This window comes from Emydura macquarii, unplaced genomic scaffold (genome assembly GCF_026122565.2).
Source record: "Emydura macquarii macquarii isolate MOO-44397 ecotype Brisbane River unplaced genomic scaffold, CSIRO-AGI_Emac_v2 contig_295, whole genome shotgun sequence".
Classification (NCBI taxonomy): Eukaryota; Metazoa; Chordata; order Testudines; family Chelidae; genus Emydura; species Emydura macquarii.
In genome coordinates, this window is record NW_027130432.1 from 7,513,679 (window position 1) to 7,522,999 (window position 9,321).

The 9,321-nt window shown below is 39.6% G+C and overlaps 1 long non-coding RNA gene across 1 annotated transcript in view; it reads right to left on the minus strand.

Annotated features, from left to right (window-relative positions):
- Positions 1–9,269, minus strand: part of LOC137155228 (uncharacterized) — an 83,558-nt gene extending 74,289 nt beyond the window's left edge. The window contains exon 1 of the long non-coding RNA XR_010920389.1: positions 9,146–9,269. This is a non-coding gene — a long non-coding RNA (uncharacterized lncRNA). The remainder of the gene's footprint in view (positions 1–9,145) is intronic.
- Positions 9,270–9,321: the final 52 nt, after the last annotated feature.

Consider the following 9,321-nt stretch of genomic DNA (forward strand, 5'->3'; position numbering starts at 1 on the left):
AAAATTTTACCCATTGCTTTTAAAAAAAAGTGAAATGCATTCTACCAATTCAGTAAATTAACGTAAACTAAATTCATTAATTAAACTTAACATTCTTTTCTGAATTACACAGTATTTTCAATGCTTTTTAAACAATTATTCCCGCTCCTTTGAAATCTGTTTGATGGAATAGCAGTTTTTTTCATGGCAATCTATGCATATATCCTATGGAAACATGCTGTAGTATTGCAGATAAAAGCTTATGAGTTGGAAAGGAAATCTGGAAAGACACAATAGAAAAAAAGTCAGTAAAGAAAAATATTTTAAAAATTAATGATCAAGGGGGAAAATGGAAACTCATTAAAGGCAAATGTGAGAGCTTTTAAATATGTTATTAAAATTGATTTATAAATGAGACCATTTTTTTAAACAAATGCTATATCCTTCACTAGCTGTTTTCTTCTTCTTTCTCTCCCCCATGTATTTGTATCGCAGTGCAGGGTTTTTTTACATTGAAGTGAGAGATCTGGAAAATAGTTATGACAACACTACTATAGGCATGGAAGGGTTAACATGAAGGTATTATAAAATGAGGAGTAACATGAAAAATATATAAAGTCAATTGTCATTAACCAAAGCAAGTGCTCAAATGCTTTTATGAAATCTGCATTGTGGGATTGTAAATGTGTCAGCTGATTGAAAATGGCCACAGATTTGAGCTGGTTAGTCAAGATGTCTGAGAGGTTCTATAAACTCTCACTGTGAGTGGTCAGAAGCCCAAATGGGAATTCAGTGGGGTAGAGAGTCAAGATAAAGAGTTCATTAGGGAAAAAATCAGAAAGACTCGACAAATGCTGCTGCATCCCCATTTGGAAGGGACAACTTAAAATTTCCATTTTTACTGCCCTCCTCTCTTTCTGTCTCACATTGTATTTCCACATTCATCACCGTGGTTGCTGAGCACCAGCGTAAGACGGGGTTTGCACAGTTGATCCACATCCAAAATTGACTGTGATACTTAGAGAATCATGGTGAAGGTTAAAAAAACCTCTGCTACATACAAAAGCATTGCACAACATAGGTCTGAGATATTAATATGTCTGCAACATGAAACAATACCTGCAATCCTCTTTTCTTTCTTCTGGCACACAAGCTCATGTTGATAGAGTATAACTGAATCTCTACAAGCCACAATACATGAGTGACATAGCTCTGACCCATTTTGTAACACTTCTCTGCTTTGGAAAACCTTGGGAGAATACAGTATGCAACATTCTGGCTCCCACGATGATTGAGAGTACAGAACGGTGCATATAGCAAAGAATTTAAAATCTCATAACTACTAGGCCCAGTTTTTCCTGTTTAAAGGGCATGGTAGCAGATCCACAAAGCTAGGGCTGCACAGTTTGCATGTCCTAAACGGTAGTACTCCTCCCAAGGTGGAATGTAGGATTTAATACGTTCTTCTATATTTTTGGGGGAGGAATGGGGGGATTGAATGAGATTTATTTATCATTGACTTCAATTGATTTATAACTGTTTAAAGGAGCAGAAAATCAGACATGTGTATATTCAGTTTTAGCCTTTTATTTCAAAAACACATAATTGTGATGGCCAACAAAGACAATATATATAAATACTAAAAGATAAATAATAAATATAAAACAGTTAGATCTATAGATCTGGTAACTCTGATTTTTCTGAAGAGACTGTTCCACAAAATTCACTCTGAATGTCCTCATAAGATCTTTTTTTACAGCACGTTATGAATCATCACCATGATATCTTTAAATGGATGATCAATACTATATTTTCCCATAAAACGTTTGGTTTGAAATCCAATTTTAAGTGCATTAGAGTTTTTGTGCACTGAATGAGTGAACATCATAATAAATTGTCATCAAATATGATAGAAATACAGCTTAGATTAATTGCCATATTTATTTATGAGTCTATAAAACACATTGTGAAAGTCCTGACACATTTTTGGGATACCAGTTTGAACTTTCAAGAAAGTTAAAAGCATTAAAGGAGACTGAAGGTAGATTTATTATTGGAATGTTTTTAATTGCAGTTTCAACCAGACTCAGGTATTAGAATGGCTATGCCCTTAATGGCCATGTCTCATGTGTTTTTTCTTTAAAAATGATATACTCCCCATATTTTTATTGATTTTGAAGATTTATTGTAGATTAGTGCTGCTCGTGTGTGAAATCACGAGTGGTCCCAGTTTCCCAAGAGTAGTGTGTTGCAGATGGTATTCACCAGAGAGGGTTCTGCCTCTGATGTAACACACAGAATTAAGCACTATATGAAACGACTCTGGAAGGCAAGACCAGAGAAAATATCAGTTACATCAGGAAGAAAATCATACATATGTCATTTGTTGAACTGAGTTACACTATGAACATCTGGTAGAATCATTATCAGAAAGCTACACAATGGGTCCAATTCTGCACTCATCTAAAGAGGTGCAGATTGGGACTAATCAACTGAAGTCAGGGCAATTACACTGTGAATGGAAGGAGAATCAAGTTCAGTATCTTTTTACTTAGGCTTTTGGCTTTTTACTCAGGTAGGGGGCACCTAGGAAAGTCTGATATTTGTGGCGAGGGGCATTGGCTGGGCTTTGATTATGTCTTTGGTAAATTATTTCCTGGTTTGGATGTGAGGAGTAGAGCCTGTATTTTTAGAAGTTATGGCAAAGGCATCTGAAGCCTGTGGTAGGAGTATAGCCTTGGTGTGTACTGTAAATCAAATTCAATAAGGGCCAGATTCCGATACCCTTACATTAAATAGGACACACCGAGATCAATAAGAATGCTTACAGCTATTCAGTGTGAGTAAGCAGCATCAGAATATGGCCCTAAATATAAATAGACCCAGTACATTAGTGCAATTGGGTTGTATAATGGAATAAAGAAACCACAGTTTGTTGTCACATAAAAAAAACATGTATTGTAACTAATATAAGGTGAAGGTTGCAGGCACAACAGCCAAAGGCAGCTTCCTGTGGAACCTCTTTAAGCCAGCATCACTTAGACTTGTGCAGAAGGCTACCAGAGGGGCAGGCCAAACGAGGAGCCATAGATCTGCATGTGTAGGGATAAAAGGTGAGGATGTCCTCACCCCCCTCCGCAAATAGTATGAAGGCGCAATGACCCGTATTCCACTGAATTCTTTCTATTGACTTCAGTGGATGTTGGATCAAAGATAGGCTGGAATATTTGGAGTGAGATTTGGTGCAGATTCAGAGAATTTACAGCCCAGGGAGCTAAGGTGACTTAAAGCCACCCTTGAGCCCTTCCATTCCTAGGCTAAGGGCCTTGAGGTGGCCCACTGGGTGTATCTCTAAATTACAGCAGTCTCCCAGGGCTGCCTTCAGGTCACAATAATGTGTACTGCAGCCCTGCGCCTGGCATCCCTCTCCTACCCTATCATACGCACAGCAACATAGTTTCCAAGGGCATCCTCAGAGGGCAATCTCATGGTTAGCTTTCACAGAGCCTTCCTCTGGACCTTTTTTCCAGTATAAAGTAGCCAGAGTGGAGGTAAGGATCTCACCCACAAACTTTATTCAAGGTCAATGAATTTCATCTTTACTGAACAAAGATCATATTATATGGACTTAAATAAGCAAAACACTTACAAAAATAATACAGAAATGTTGAGGAACTGTTATGCAATGTAAAATTAAGGGAAGAATTCCTCTGAAAGCCAGATATCATATTGAAATCAGGTTTTTAGTGATGAACCCAAACCAAGAACCGCAAATCCAACCACTGAGAACTTTGGGAAAACCCAGACCCCGATCCAACCTGTGTATTTTTTTCTGTGTGTCAGTTGGACCAAACCAAGACCTGAGAGCCAAACAGTCCCCAAATTTGGGAAAGGTTGGTTCCAGGTTTTGACTTTATGGCTTGGGCCCATCTCATGGGTGTAAAACCCATTCCAGCCACCCCTGTGGCACTGTGAGGTATAACAAATCCATAAGGATCTACAGGAGCTGTCACATGGGGTAAAGTCAGGTTCCAAGGTAATCAGAACGATAGAGCCATAGGGGGTACGGGTGAGGTGGTATGGGTTAGAAGGGACATAGGGGACAGGTGGCAAAAAGGGCAGGCTAATAGGAAGGAGCAAATCAGTGTTGTGCAGTGAGGTCTGTGTTGAATTTCTGCTTGGAGGCCATGGGAATATTGCTATGCCTCTGACTATGTCTAGTTTAATTTCTGAAAAAACATTTTAAACAGAAGTCTTCTTAGTAATACATCTGAACATGGGGGTTTAGATGAGGGAAACTATTTTTGAACTACTCAATGCACCTATCAAGTAACAGAGCAGTGTCAGATTGCAGTGACTGTTTCACTCCAGTGCTGTGATTTTTTCATTGTAAGTATTGTTGCATATTGGGATATTCATTGTCAAAAAGTCACCATGCTACCATCTTGGACGTACCCAAAACAGTGCTAAGTTTTGTAACTTACACACTAGCTAAATTGGATGCATAACCTTCAAGGAAATCAGTTACATCTCTTCGGGTGTTCCCTTTTCAAAGCACAAGTGCTTAAAGATATTGAAAGTTAGTTAACCCAACCCAGGATGTTTCAAACTTGAGCTAAAAAAATATACCACCTCCCAACTCTGTACTGGATTTATCCTTGACTGACAAGGTACCACGCTTTATCTCAGCAATTACACCTACCCTAGTAAATCAAGATGTGCTTCATGCTTCACAATATCAATTCTACATCTGTACTGAAGGGAGTTCTTTCTATTTTGTGCTTATGTGCTAAGCAATTAAAATGCTTTAGCTATGACACGATATTAATCCTAATATTGTCCTAATTTTGTCTTGCCTTTTTCCTACTTCTAGTGCAAACATCACCATTCATAATAGCCACTGAGATAAGGAAAGTAACCAGCAAGCTTCACAATAAACCACTATATGCACTACTTTAGTTTGTCAAAACAATTAGTGTTCATTTTGATTTTATTCAGTTAGATCTGCAGTGACTGATCAGTATAAATTATGTATTAGGCTGTCCAGCTGTACGTGTTTATTCATGCATGGTCTTGAAGAATTTTCATTTTCTCAGTACAAAAAAGCTACAACAACAAAAATCTATACTTTAAAATATAAATGTACTTTCTTCTCAGCTATATTTTTGTCCACATTTCATTTGCTTCCCCCCCCCCCCACTCAGATACTTTGTGTTTTCCTTCTCCTCTCTCAATATTACTCTTCTTTTCTGTAAATGACATTCTATGCATGTTTTGGTTAACCTATTATTTTACTCACATAGTTGTCATTAGTGGCATTTGTGTTAGTGGAAAGCACATATTACTTTATCTCTCAGTGATTACTTTTTACGTAAGGCAATGTCAGAGCTAAACCAAATGATGTCGATACCAAAGCACCAAAAATCAAATTATAGACTGCAATTGGGCTCCAGTCATCACACTTCACTGCAATATTGCTCAAAATATTTTCACAACTGAGCCTCATATTCTTCTCTTTAAAAACAGAAATTTTGAACCCATAGGTATCATTTTCTTCTGTTCATGTACAGTACATAGATTTTTCTTCTTCTTCTGGAACAGCTTATTAAACAGAATGCACACAGTGCATATATAATCATAGTTAGTGTGTAGATATAGATGTAGATATATACATGAGAGAGATTTACAACTATCTACCACATCCCAGTAACTTAAGCTCTCCAGTAAAACACTGCCATCAGTGTGAAAGGCAGAATAAAAATACAGTTGCTGAAGTAGTTTTACCATAATCAAAACAATAAAAGCCAATTCTACAATACTTTCTCTCCAAAGCTTCACTGAACCAAAATTAGTTCAAGAATCCATTTACATAAAGTTTATGCCAATGTTTACATATCACAGAAAGAGGATTGAACAGTTTTGACATACTGATTCCAGTTGCCAAGTGAGATGACCAGACAGAATGAATGGTAGCAGCATTTCGGAAGACAGAGGAAGGACAGAACTTCTGACCTCTTGAAAATCTAGTGGGGGAAGGTAAAATTTGTATTGGTTAATGTGAACATAGTCTAATATCCCAGGTTGGAAGGGTAATTTAAAACAGTCATGTGCCTGGCTCTTGTGCACAAAGTATGTTACACAAAGATCTCTAAAGGGCAGGGCAGGGTGCCACAAGTAAAGAGAATTTAGTTGCAAAAGGCCATCTCTCAAAGCTGCACTCAGCTGCAGGAGAGGTAACAGGAAATAGATTTGTTTTAATATTGACTGTGCTGGGGAAAGATTGACAAATATAATGTTTGCATTGATCTGCATTGTGTCTATTATGAGATTGGTTTTGTGCATTGAATATTGCTTGAGGTTTCCGTGTTCATTTATTTTTAAGGTCAAGAGAGAGAGGTAAACATGAACAAAGCATTTCTACAATCAGGCTGGATTTATAAATCAAGTGTAAATCAATAATGCCCTCACAATAGCCCCTATGTATTCTGATCATAAAGAGGCTGAGCAAAATTTTGTTGTTGCTGCTTTTTTCAGATAATTTAAGAAAGCATTTCTGTTAAGAAATACTAAATTGGTAATAACAGTTGCTGAGTCAAGTGATTTAGAAAAATTATGGTTTTATTACTCTATAATTAAAGTATTTTCCCCCTTAGGGAGTCTTGCAATTAAATAATTAGCAATAATGTTACCCCAAACTGTTCTTTAATGAATTTTCTTAAATCATTGCCAGTGTCAACAATGGCTAAAATGGATCAATTGCTTTATTGAAAAGTACAGCCCTGGTCATCATTTCACACAAACAGCATTACTCCAGATCATCAACAATTCAAATTGAAGTCTGTCTTTTTGTCCCCATCCTCCCCCCCAACTTATAATTAAATTGATTTGAAGATTATTTCAGTTCTTTTTCAAGGTAACTGGATGCTGCAGGGTTCAGGAGCTCAGCAGAGAGTAAGCATAAGAGTTCTCCAGAAGATTAAACATTAGCAGTAGCATTGAAATCTGATGGATTAGATTTGCACCCTCTATTCTGGCAAAACTCCCAGGGACAGCCATTTAAATTAGTGTATAGAGTGGCATGCTATTAATTGTTATTTTAATACAGGGAAAAACCAGGTCTCAAAACCAAGCACTTCTTTTATCTTAGATTACTGGATACACCGTGTAATTGTAAACAAACAAGGGAAGGGAGAGAAAGCCCTGGACAGCATTTCACACAAGCAGCACTGCTCCAGATAATCAACAGTTCTTGTTCTGACACTTCTGCCCACGAGTTTCAATACATATGTGTAGTCAATACAAACAATCAAATCCTTCATGAGTATAGTGCTTACTCAAACGCATGAGGTTTTATCAGATACGGTGTCATCAGAGACAAAAAAAAAGGGGGGGGGGGAGAGGTTGTGCTTAAATCCAGACCTTCAAGTAGTCTATACATTTAAATGATTGTTTCAGATTGGACTAGAGTAGTCCAAATAGCCTCTCCCCTCCTCCATCCCTCCCCCCCCTCCCCGACTCGATTTAGATGCAAGTGTTGAAGCTGGCTGAAATATAGTGGAAGCCTAGGTCTATGCATATTACTGGAATATGTAATATGAGTGTGTCTGGATAGAAAGGATTCAGATATTCGTACTGCTACAGTTCCTTTAAGGTGGTGGGAAATAGAATTTAGTATGGTAAACCCGTAGGAGTCCTGCAGTCCAATGTTATACCCGGCTAATGGAAGAGTGGGGTTTTTTCATCAGCTTTTCCCCCCTTTAGTAATTGAAGTAGTGCAACAATCCAGACTCCCTACAACTGTTCTTCTCTACCTTATGTTAGAGCCTCATTTATATCCACAAACTCTGGTTGAAGTACAACAGCCGAAAGTGATTGAAAACTTACTTTCCAGGGTCTTATTTACACTTGGAAAGTGCTTAAAGTTCGTTCCTTTGCTCCATGGAGAGGATTCTTTCTGGAATATTCAATGCAGCTTCCAGCAATAACACTGTATTAACTCCCAAGTGAGAAGCGCTGTTTCTTAATAAAAAACTTTTTAAAGCAGCATTGTGGATTTTTTTATTATTGTTGTTGTTCTGAGAAGAGACTGGGGGGAGGGGGGAGGGAGCGTTTGAGCAATTAATGCTCAGCGTTTCCCAGAATCCGGGCTTCTGTATTCGGAGGGCGATGGGTGTAAAGGAATAGAAATTTGGTTGGGCTCTGCTGAATTGCCGTGTGGGTTTTCACAGGCTCCATGTGTCCATGGCAGAACATTAGCGCCGACCCCAAGTGTGGAGTCACCGGTCTTTGTTCCGAGGGTTTGTGTAATTGCAGCCGAGTAACATTGCATCAACATTGCAAACGAACACCGGGGCTCTTCGGCTAGGGGACAACTTTCCAAGTATCTGCTTTGGTGGGGAGGGAGCCTCGGCGTTTTCGGGCTTGGCTGGCACAGTTTCCGCTTGCAGGCTTTGGAAAGGTTGCAAGCAGAAGGTATTTCTACCTGACTGAGCGCGTTTCATTCCCCGAAGAAACAGATTAACTCTGTTTGTTCTCCTTTGGTGGGGGCATCTTCCCTTTCTCTGTGTCTCAGATCTAGATCTGGTGCCGTTTGATCAGATCCCTGCTTCACGCGCGGCTCTCTAGCGCCACCCTTAGAGAATCCGCGCACCTGCAGACACGGCGAGTTTACGTATTATCTGTCAATTCCTATCTCCAACTTCGGAGTGGGCAACAGAAGGAAAGGAAAGCCAGCTTTCACTTTGACCTCTACCTGTGTTGCATCTGCCATGGTCCCGCTCGTCAGCCAAGGAAGCACAAGCAGCAGTGTTCATTGGTTTGTTCCTCCCCCCGCAAACATACCACAGTTTAGAATACCCCTTCTTGCAAGTCATGCCTGGAACAGTCATTTTCAAGTTGCAGTAAGTGCACCGTTTACACTGGGCATGGGGGGGGGGGGGGGGGTTGAATGCGGACTGGTAACAGAACCCGTAGAGAATACGGATTTGTATAAACTAAATAGGTTGGGAGCCCTTGCAGCAGGCATAGGGAGGCTGGGAGGGGAAAGGGGGCAGGGGACAGAGAAGGCTGTAGGTTGCAATGCTTTTTTGCAATGAGAAAATAAATCCTTTCCCCCAGGAATTTGTCAAATTGGTGGCTCAGGGGGATATTGAGCCTCCTCTCCTACCTCTCTCTTCACTGCACGAGCTAGCAGATCCGATGGGACACTTTTCCTGTCGGGGGAGGGGAAGCTGGCCTTAAAAAGCAGTGTTATTTATCCTGGAGAGAAATCATCTCCCGAGCATTTGCAATAGCACACGCCCCGCAAAACTCCTGATTTCCCCCTCCCCTCCCTGCGAGATC